The sequence below is a fragment of the Arachis duranensis genome, chromosome 9 (genome assembly GCF_000817695.3).
Source record: "Arachis duranensis cultivar V14167 chromosome 9, aradu.V14167.gnm2.J7QH, whole genome shotgun sequence".
NCBI classification, from domain to species: domain Eukaryota; kingdom Viridiplantae; phylum Streptophyta; class Magnoliopsida; order Fabales; family Fabaceae; genus Arachis; species Arachis duranensis.
The window spans coordinates 89,308,561-89,318,506 of NC_029780.3; the positions used below are offsets into that span (position 1 = coordinate 89,308,561).

The 9,946-nt window shown below is 34.3% G+C and overlaps 1 long non-coding RNA gene across 1 annotated transcript; it reads right to left on the reverse strand.

Annotated features, from left to right (window-relative positions):
* Positions 1-4,800: 4,800 nt before the first annotated feature.
* Positions 4,801-5,275, reverse strand: LOC127741420 (uncharacterized). The gene is made up of 3 exons (XR_008002460.1): positions 5,141-5,275; positions 4,991-5,056; positions 4,801-4,904 (listed from the first exon to the last, which is right to left on the reverse strand). It is a non-coding gene; the product is annotated as an uncharacterized LOC127741420 (long non-coding RNA).
* Between the last annotated feature and the right edge of the window lie 4,671 nt (positions 5,276-9,946).

A 9,946-nucleotide genomic window follows, 5' to 3' on the forward strand; every position in this document is an offset into this window, starting at 1 on the left:
CACTTCCGGGGCCCACTTGGTGTATGTTTGGGCTGAGCTTGATCTATCCACGAGCTAAGGCTTTTCTTGGAGTTGAACTCCGGGTTATGACATGTTTTGGGCGTTCAACTCCGGATCATGACGTTTTTCTGGCGTTTAACTCCAGACAGCAGCATGTACTTGGCGTTCAACGCCAAGTTACGTCGTCAATTTCCAAACAAAGTATGAACTATTATATATTGCTGGAAAGCTCTGGATGTCTACTTTCCAACGCCGTTGAGAGCGCGCCAATTGGAGTTCTGTAGCTCCAGAAAATCCATTTCGAGTGCAAGGATGTCAGATTCCAACAGCATCAGCAGTCCTTTTGTCAGCCTTTTTTAGAGTTTTGCTCAAGTCCCTCAATTTCAGCCAGAATTATCGACGTAAAAAGGGTGTATGGCCGAAAGTTGAGCTAGAATTGGGCTGGAGCCGTGCTAGAAGCACAAGCCCTGCCACGCGTACGCGTGCCCCACGCGTCCGCGCCGTTTTTAAATTTAGGCCATCACGCGATCGCGTCAACCACGCGACCGCGTCACCCCAGATTTTTGGCAAAATTGCATTTAAACAGAGAGTTGTGCGTATGCGAGGCTACTCTCACGCCACTAGCACAAATCGAGTCACGCGTCCACGTGCCCCACGCGTCCGCATCACTTGAATTTAACACACCCCACGCGATTGCGTGCACCACGCATCCGCGTCATATGCGACGTACAACTTATCCAGACCAGCGCCAATTATCTTATCTTTTCTTTTCTAATCCTAATTTCTTCGATCTTTTCTTCTTTCTTCCTCCTTTCTTACTTTCTTTTTCTTTTCCATTGGTGTTAAATTTTCTTATTCAACTGTTGTATCTTTTCTGGTATTATCTTGGTGCTTAGTGACTTGTTTTATTCTTGTTAAGTAATATTAATTAAATCAATGCCTATCTTTTATACCTGTATTACTTTTGCATTGACATGAATTTATATTATCTCTCTTTACCCACTCTCTTCTCCATTGTTGCAATTTTTGCACTATTTATATGCCATTTGCTCTTACTATTTTCTCACTTGCATGTTGTAGCTACCATGTACTTGAGACCTTTATTATTTGGCATTAACACCCATATTTTATTTATGTTCTTATCTTTATTTTTGGGTTACTTTCCTTCCTTTTTCTCTTCTTTCAAGATGCCCACCACAAAAAGAAAGAAAAGGAAGAACTTCTATATGGGGAGACAAACAAAGTCACTCTGCACAATCTATAGAGAAAGACATCAGTTGGAGCTGCCCGTCCACTTGTACATCTTAGCATGCACCGAGGATGGTGCAATCTTTAAGTGTGGGGAGGTCGATACCGAACTCCATGGGTTAGTTATTCTCTTCTCAACACCAATGTCTTATTTTCTTTATTTGTTCATTGTTGCATTCGCATGTTTATTTGATTTTCTGCATATTTTACCACTTGGTTGAAGTAATATTTTCTTTTTCAAGAAACCTTTTATAGTATTTCACTAATTTGAATAAAACTTTTTGAAAAACTTGTATGAAGAAATATTATTTTGGAACATGGTTTAGAGCTAAGAACACACAAAACCAGTGAGATTTTGAGCCTATTTGATTGGTTGCATTCTATCAACCAATATTTTATTTTTGGTGTGTGTTTTTCTCTCTAAAATTGTGATCTTTGTCTTGCTTAATTCTATATTTCCATTATTTGATGTATGCATGCACTTATATGATTGAGGCCTTGTTTCACTGAGCTTACATACCCATATGGCCTTACCTTTTATTATCCTTTGCAAACCTATGTTGAGCCTATTTTACCCCCTTGTTCTTTACTTTAGCTCATCACTAACTCTAAGTGAAAAACAATAATGTCTTTAATTTGAATCCTTGATTAGCTTAGACTAGTGAGAATGCTCATGAATTAAGTGTGGAGAAATGTAGGTTTGGAAACGTTTGGTTTGGGAATTTAATATGTTAGACTTTGTGTGAAAATATGAAAAATGTTAAGAACATGTTTATGCATTCAAAACCTTAATCATATGCATTGAAAAAAATATATATTAAGAAAAGAAAAATAAAAAAAGAGCAGAAAAATAAAAAGGGGACAAAATGCCCCAAAGTAAATGGCAATAGAAATGCATATGTACTGTACTCAAAACTTGGAATGCTTAAATATGTAGTAAACACAGTTAATGGGTAGTTATTGATTCTATATTATGATTACATGGATTGTCCAAAGTTAGGTGGAAAGTTTATGTTAATTAAGGATTCAGATTTTAGTCCACTTGGCTAAATACAATCCTACCTTGACTCTAACCCCATTACAACCCTTAAAAGACCTCTTGATTTGTGTATTGGTGCATTAAATTTTTGTTGATTGTTATATGAAAAACAAGCTATAGAAAGAAAGATTAGTAGAGAATTGAGAGAATTGACCCTAGACACTTGAGAGTTAGAATGATATACACTACCATTAAGGGTTCAGTGCTTAATTCTATGTTCCCTACTTTCATGAGCTATCTTCTTCTTGCAAGTTATTTGTACTTTATTTTTATGATTTGAATTAGTGAAATCCAGTTCATGTCTGTTCTTGGAAGATTTATTTACCTTGACCAAGTAGGTAGGAATATTTTTCATTTAGTTGCATTCATATAGATAGGTTGCATTTCACACATCCTACCATTCTGTCTTCACTCCTTTATAGCTTCTCTTGAGCTTAGCATGAGGACATGCTAATGTTTAAGTGTGGGGAGGTTGATAAACCACTATTTTATGGTTTATCTTGTACTCAATTGAGTGGTTTTTATCAAGCCTTTGCCCACTTATTCATATGATTTGCATGGTTTTATATTCTCCTTCCTGATTTTGTGCTATGATTGAAAACATGCTTCTTTGCCTTTTCTTTTCTTTTATTTAAATCCTCTCTTATTATCATTCGATGCCTTGATATATGTGTTAAGTGATTTCAGGGATTACAGGGCATGAATGGCTCAGAGAATGGAAAGGAAGCATGCAAAAGTGGAAGGAATACAAGAAGTTGAAGAAACTGCTAAGCTGTCCAGCCTGACCTCTTCGCACTCAAACGGTCATAACTTGAGCTACAAAGATTCAAATGATTCAATTCTAGTTGCGTTGGAAAGCTAATATCCGGAGCTTCGCAACGATATATAATTGCCGTAGTTGCTCCGAAGACACGAACGCGTGGATGACGCGTCCGCGTAGCATCTGCAAACTTCAATCCACGCAAACGCGTGGACGACGCCTCCGCGTCACTTTGCCGCGACCTGTACGGACCAAAAAGCACTGTGAGTGACTTCTGGGCTATTTTTGACCCAGTTCTCGATCCAGAAAACACAGATTAGAGGCTGAGAGTAGAGCAGAATCAGATATACACTCATAACACACTTTTCATAATTTTAGATATAGTTTTCAGAGAGAGGTTCTCTCCTCTCTCTTAGGATTTAGGATTAGGATTTCTATTAGGATTAGGATTGTTTCTTCATACCAGGTTCAATAATTTATGTTTCTCTTCTATTTTTGTTTATTCTGAAGCTTTTATTTGTATTTGATTTATGTTGCCCAATTGGGTTATGAACTTTTCCATGTTAGAATTGACATCTCCATGTTAGAATTGACATCTCCATGCAATTTGAGGTATTCCAGATATTTATGATTTTAATTTAGTTTTCTATATTCTTGGCTCTGGTTGATTAATTGGTGACTCTTGAGTTATCAAACTCATCATGATTGATAATTGCTATTTTTGCTAATTGAATTGAATTCCAATAACTCTAGTCCTTTCTTAGGAATTGACTAGGACCTAAGGATCAAACTAATTAGTCCACTTGACTTTCCCTTGCTTTAGTAAAGGTTAACTAAGTGGGATTAAAACTCAATTCTCATCACCATCGATTATGATAACTAGGATAGGACTTCCAATTTCTCATATCTTGCCAAGAGTTTATTTTACAGTTATTTATTTATTTTACCTGTCAATTAACATACTTCTTTCTTACTTTCAAAACCCCCAATTTACAAGACTCATAACCAATAATAAGAACATACATCCCTGCAATTTCTTGAGAAGACGATCCGAGGTTTGAATACTTCGGTTTATAAATTTTATTGGGTTTGTTACTTGTGACAACCAAATGTTTGTATGAAGGGATTTTCTGTTGGCTTAGAATCTATACTTACAATGCGACTATATTTTTACAAAATTCTTTACTAGAAAAAATTCTAACGTCAAAATGGCGCCGTTGTCGGGGAATTGCAAACGTGTGAAAAACTGACTTAAAGCACATAGATAGTTCCATACTATATTCCATCGAATGGCAAGAATGTAGTAGACAAACAAGACTTAAAGCACATAGAATTGTGTACCTGGACAGGCTTGGTCAAATTTAGACAAACATGACTCAATGCAATTACTAGCACATGCATAAAAATCCTCCCCTTGATTCAATAATCCCGTTTGAAATGTGTGCTTGAACTCCTCCAAAATTATAGATCCTATATGCTCCAATGCACATACCAGTGCTAGTTCAAAAGGCTGACCAATTAAAAGGACATTATGAAGTTCAGGAGTCGGGACTATATTACAAACAAAATGACAAAATGCATGGGAATATGTCAAGAAAATTTTATTAGCAGAAACTGAGTTAAGACCTCCCTTGATATGTTTAATCTGAAATAGCACAATTCTAGTTACAGAGCTACCTCTATTTTTCCCTGAACTTAATTACTTGTTGAGTAAATTTTAAATAGCAATGTGATCTATCTTACAGTTGATACGCCTTTCTCATCAGCCCTTGTAATGTAGACACAAATGGTGGAAACTATAACACAAGTCATAGGAGCAATTGTAGCTACCCAGAAGAGTTTCTTATGCTTTTTACCCTGTCCATTTTTAGAACATTACAATCAAAGTTCAAATTGAAAGAAAACAGAAAGCAAATTGTGACATTTATTATTAGGATTCTTACAATGTACTTGGTTATAAGAAGGAAGATCAAGCATGATGTTCCAATGATAATTGTCTCCAAATTCCACTGTACTTAATTAATGACATACAGATTAAAACCAATTTTAAAACAAAATGAAGGCTTAATTATTTAATTAATTAGCTAGTTTACCTTATGGTGCACTATAGTGCTCTTAACTGAGCCAATGCCAAAATAATATCAGTTTTCTTAGTAAAGTGTGGTATGTCAAAGGAGGCCTTTAAGCTGTTGAAATGAAATAATAATGGCAGCTCCACTCATGAATCCCACAATGGCAGCATGAGATAAGAAGTTTATCAAGAAACCGAGCCTGACGATGCAAACATATTCATTCAATAATGTACTAAAAAGTGATGACTAAAAATAATAAATTCTGATGATTCGCTAGCATTCCTCTATAATAAATAATACATAAGAACGCCGAGTGCGAGCTGAGTAACTCCGGCAAAGAATGTAGCAGTGAAGGCAAGACGTAGATATTCATGGCTCTTGTGGTCTCTAATGTCATGAGAAAGCATAGCTCCAAGCAAGAGTGAGACCACAGCTGCAGGTCCTATAGCAATGTCTCTTGAGCTTCCCATGGCAGCATACACAAGAGGTGTCATAAAGCTTGCGTCTGCACAACTTAATGTCATGATGAAAAATCAAATCACAAACAAAACAAAGTCATAAAAATATGAAGATACTCACATAGTGCATGGTGAGGGTCCAAATTTGCAAGCTTGGCATATGCAATATCCTGTTATTAATAAACTCTATAATTAATGATCAATGCATGTTAGTTAGTTAGTTGATTATGGAATATTAATGAATTAATGACCTGAGGAATGCAAAGACTTGCAGTGGTGAGTCCAACAATGAAATCACCTCTCAAGTTTCGGATAGTGTAATATCTTCCCCAATCTAAGATAGGCAAGATTGATTGGAGGCATAGACAAAATTTATAAGTTGTTTTTATAGAGGTTGCATAAGAAACCTTCAAAGCTTAGGATGACATATTTTGCTGCACATGAAACTGCCGCAAAGTGAAATTGGAAGAAAAATATGAACCGATCTTTTTCCAACACATTGAACAATCAAAACCATCGACACTGTTTGTCTAAATAGTGATGCAAATTACAAGATGTGGCATGCCTTTGTGAGATCGATGTGCTCAACACTGATGGCGGATTTCACGACTGCGATGAATTCCAAAGAAGTTTAGAAAATCGAAGGCAAAAATGATAAAGCCAAAAAAACAAATCACATTACCAGAATCTAAAATCAATAACGTATTGTTGAATCATTGAGCGAAAAAAAACCCTCAAAATTAAGGAACATAAATTGGGAGCACAAATTGGGAAAAGGATGCAATAGAACACAAATTGGAAGCACAAAAATCAGAATTGAGAGAGAATTAAGGAACTCATAGCTGATTACTAGAGCACGATTGAGATTTCAATCGAAATCAACACAAGCTTGTTCGAGAAAAGGATTCAGAGCGCGATTAAGATTGAGATGATAACTGGGAAGAAATTTGAGCGATAAATAAATGAAATGATAGAGATGTGAGAGCGAGAGCGAGATTGAGAAGAAGAAGATTGGTGTGTGGTTATCACTTCTCAGAGAGAATAAGGATCTGAGAGAGTAGTTTGTGTGAGGAAGAGTGGTGAGGCATAGAGAGAGTGATGATTTCGCATTTCACGGTTAGTTTTTTATATTTTTAAAATTTTAGCTTTTTTTAATGGCAATAGTTGAAATGGTCATTATAATCTATACTATTAATGGTAAATATATAATTGCCACTAAAAAATAGTTTTGAGAAGAGAATTTACGGCAATAATACTATTGCTGCTAAAAATTTATCGTTAAAAATCTTCTTCCTTTTAGTGATACCTGGGTAGTAGCAAGGGTCGTAGTTCGTCCCACTTGCTCTGGGTTATTGTTTGAGAATTGGTAGTAATGAAGAGTTATTATGAATGAATGTGTATTTGTGATACCTGGGTAGTTGCAAGGGTTGTGATTCATTCCGCTTGCTCCAGGTTAATGTTTGAGATTTGATAACAATGATGATTGATTTTAAACTGAATGAATGTATATTTTGAGATCCTGGGCAATAGCAAGGGTTGTGGTTCGTCCCACTTGCTCCAGGTCAGAGATTGTGACGCTGGGTAGTAGCGGCAGTAGTGGTGATTCCACTTGCTCCAGGTTGAGCTTTTAAACACCTGCCTGGGTAGTAGCCGTAGTAGTGGTTGTTCCACTAGCTCTGGATTAAGCGGGTAGTAGAAAAGGGGTTGTAACTCAAGCCCACTTGCTCTGCATGGGTGTTTCTGTCTATCGTTAGCTACTAGGATGTGTCGAGTTGGCTATATAACCGACAGATGATATCATTAGCCATAGGGCAGACATGCATCATTTGCATATGTTTGAATTGTTTGGGTTTGCCTATTTGTCTTGGATTGCTATATCATATATATTATGTTACTTGATTATGTGCTACTTGTTTTACTTGTACCTCATTGTGTATTACTTGCCTGTATTGCTTGTGTTTGTACAACTGAGAGGTCCCTTATGTTGTTGTTGGTTGACGCCAATGAGAGCTGTCCTTGATGAGATGAGTTGATGATGTGATTGAATAATAAATGATGATTATTAAATGAGATAATTTGAGCTCCCTGGGTAGACGCAGTGAAGTGATTTCACTTGCTCCAGGTGAGGATATCAGGTAATGATATAGAATTGCTGAGACAGAATAATTGGTGATGGTTTAGCTTATGATTCTTATTCTGATTTGTTGGAGAGTTAGAAAGTTGGAAAGCATGGGGAATAGGCATTAGATTTAGCATTCCCTTATGACAGTTGCCTACTTATGGATTAGCAAGAATATAGGATGAATATTGGGTGAAAGGAAATTTAGGATGCTTAGTGAGTTTTTATTACAATGCATTGTATTTATTTGGCACTTTTACCGTACTGGGAACCCATGGGTCGGGAGTTCTCATTCTGTATATATCTCTTGTTTTTCAGATGCAAGTTCAGGTGCTCAGTAGTGAGCTATGATTTGTCTGAAAGACGGCGAAGACCTTTTAAGACCTCTTATTTACATTTTGCTTAGATTCTCTCCGCTCTTGTTTTTAAAGAACTCATGTTATGTACTTAATCCTTTTTAAAACTTGCCTATAGAGGCCCTTAGGTATTATTTGGGAGAGATTAAGAGATATGGTTGTCAAACTACTTTTATACTGTACCCTAGTCGGCCTAAACTTTGTGAGTCGCGACTAGTGGCTAATTATTTATGTTACCTATCTATATTTTGTTTTATCTTATTCTTTTCGATGGCATTATCTTTATATCGTCTCAGTTCATGCTTTATCTTCTTTTTGTCGATACGTGAGTGTTACGATTTCGCGATTTTATTTTTACTTCTTTCAGACTTCTCGATTAATACTCCTTTTTATTATACTTATAATTATGTATTAAAAATCTCCCTTGAGGAGTCGTACCACCTTATTATCATTGACTTATGACTCGAGCATAAGGATTTAAATATTAGGGTGTTACATTGAGAGAGATTTAAAATTCCTTTGTTGTAGGTTTGAGTTAGAAAAACGAACGATTTTTCATATTCTAGCGCAAAGAGAGAGGTAATGTTTGGGGTTTGGGCGCGTGTAACATGCTCTCATTAATGAAAGTGTTTTTTTTGTATTGGACCTACTTGGTTGGATTTGGATACAAAAATATTTGGATGTGTAGTTAAGCTGTTATATATGTAGGAAATGTATTTTATAAAAATGAGATTTTTATATGAGAATGTGAGAATACATTTATAGTCATTGAATTGATTTAAATGGTTGAGATTTAATATGTCTAATAAATGGTATACAAGCAACGCATTTAATAGCCATTATATTTATAGCCATTATCTTTGATTTTTATTAAATTATATTTGATAAATAAATTAAAATAATTATATTTCACATAACTATAAAAATATATAATTATTTGCATATAATTTTTTAATTATGAATTTATTTTTAGGAGTATGTATAATGATTGAGTATAATATATTTGAACATAATATTTTTGACAATATAATTTCTTATGTTATATTTTTATAGTTATGTGAAATATAATTATTTTAATTTATTTATTAGGTATACTTTAATAAAAATAAAAAATAATAACTATAAATACAATGGCTATTAAATACATTTTTTTCATGAATTTAATGATTATATTAAATACATTGTATGTATATTATTTATTAAATATATTCAATCTCAATCATTTAAATCAATTTAATAGCTACAAATATATTTTAACATTCTCATATAAAAATTTCATTTTCATAAGATACATCCTTTTATATATATGGACACTTACAAATGTTTGAGATAAATTATCGAATGTGTAATAATTTGGTTGTAAAAAACCTTAAATGGAGTGTGTTTGTAAAATATTTTTGGATTTTTTAAAATTTTACGCAAAAAAAAAAAAAATAGACGATGATGAAAGATCTTTTAGTGGCATTCTTAATAATGTAACAACATATATATTTGCGCTCACCTTTAATTTTGTTTTTGTTCTGAGTGACTAGTTTGTCTTACATTTATATTGTTCATGGAAAGAAAAGTTTCGAGAACTTTAGATCTTCTCATTTGAGAATTGTAGGAAATTAAGTAGACCTTACTTAATTCAAAAGTTAGCAAAACGTAAAATAATAGTTTTATTTTCACATATTTATATATAATAGCTATTAAGTTTGTATTCCTAGCTAATATGAGACTTTAATACACCCTCTTACAATCAGGACTAAAGAAAAATTTAGAACTTAAAATTTGACTACTTAAACTTTGGACATGGATATCGTTACTTCTATTTTTCTAATGAGTAATGCTGCATAGCTAAAAATCACATACAATAAACAAAAATATATATTTAATAATATTCTCCAATGAT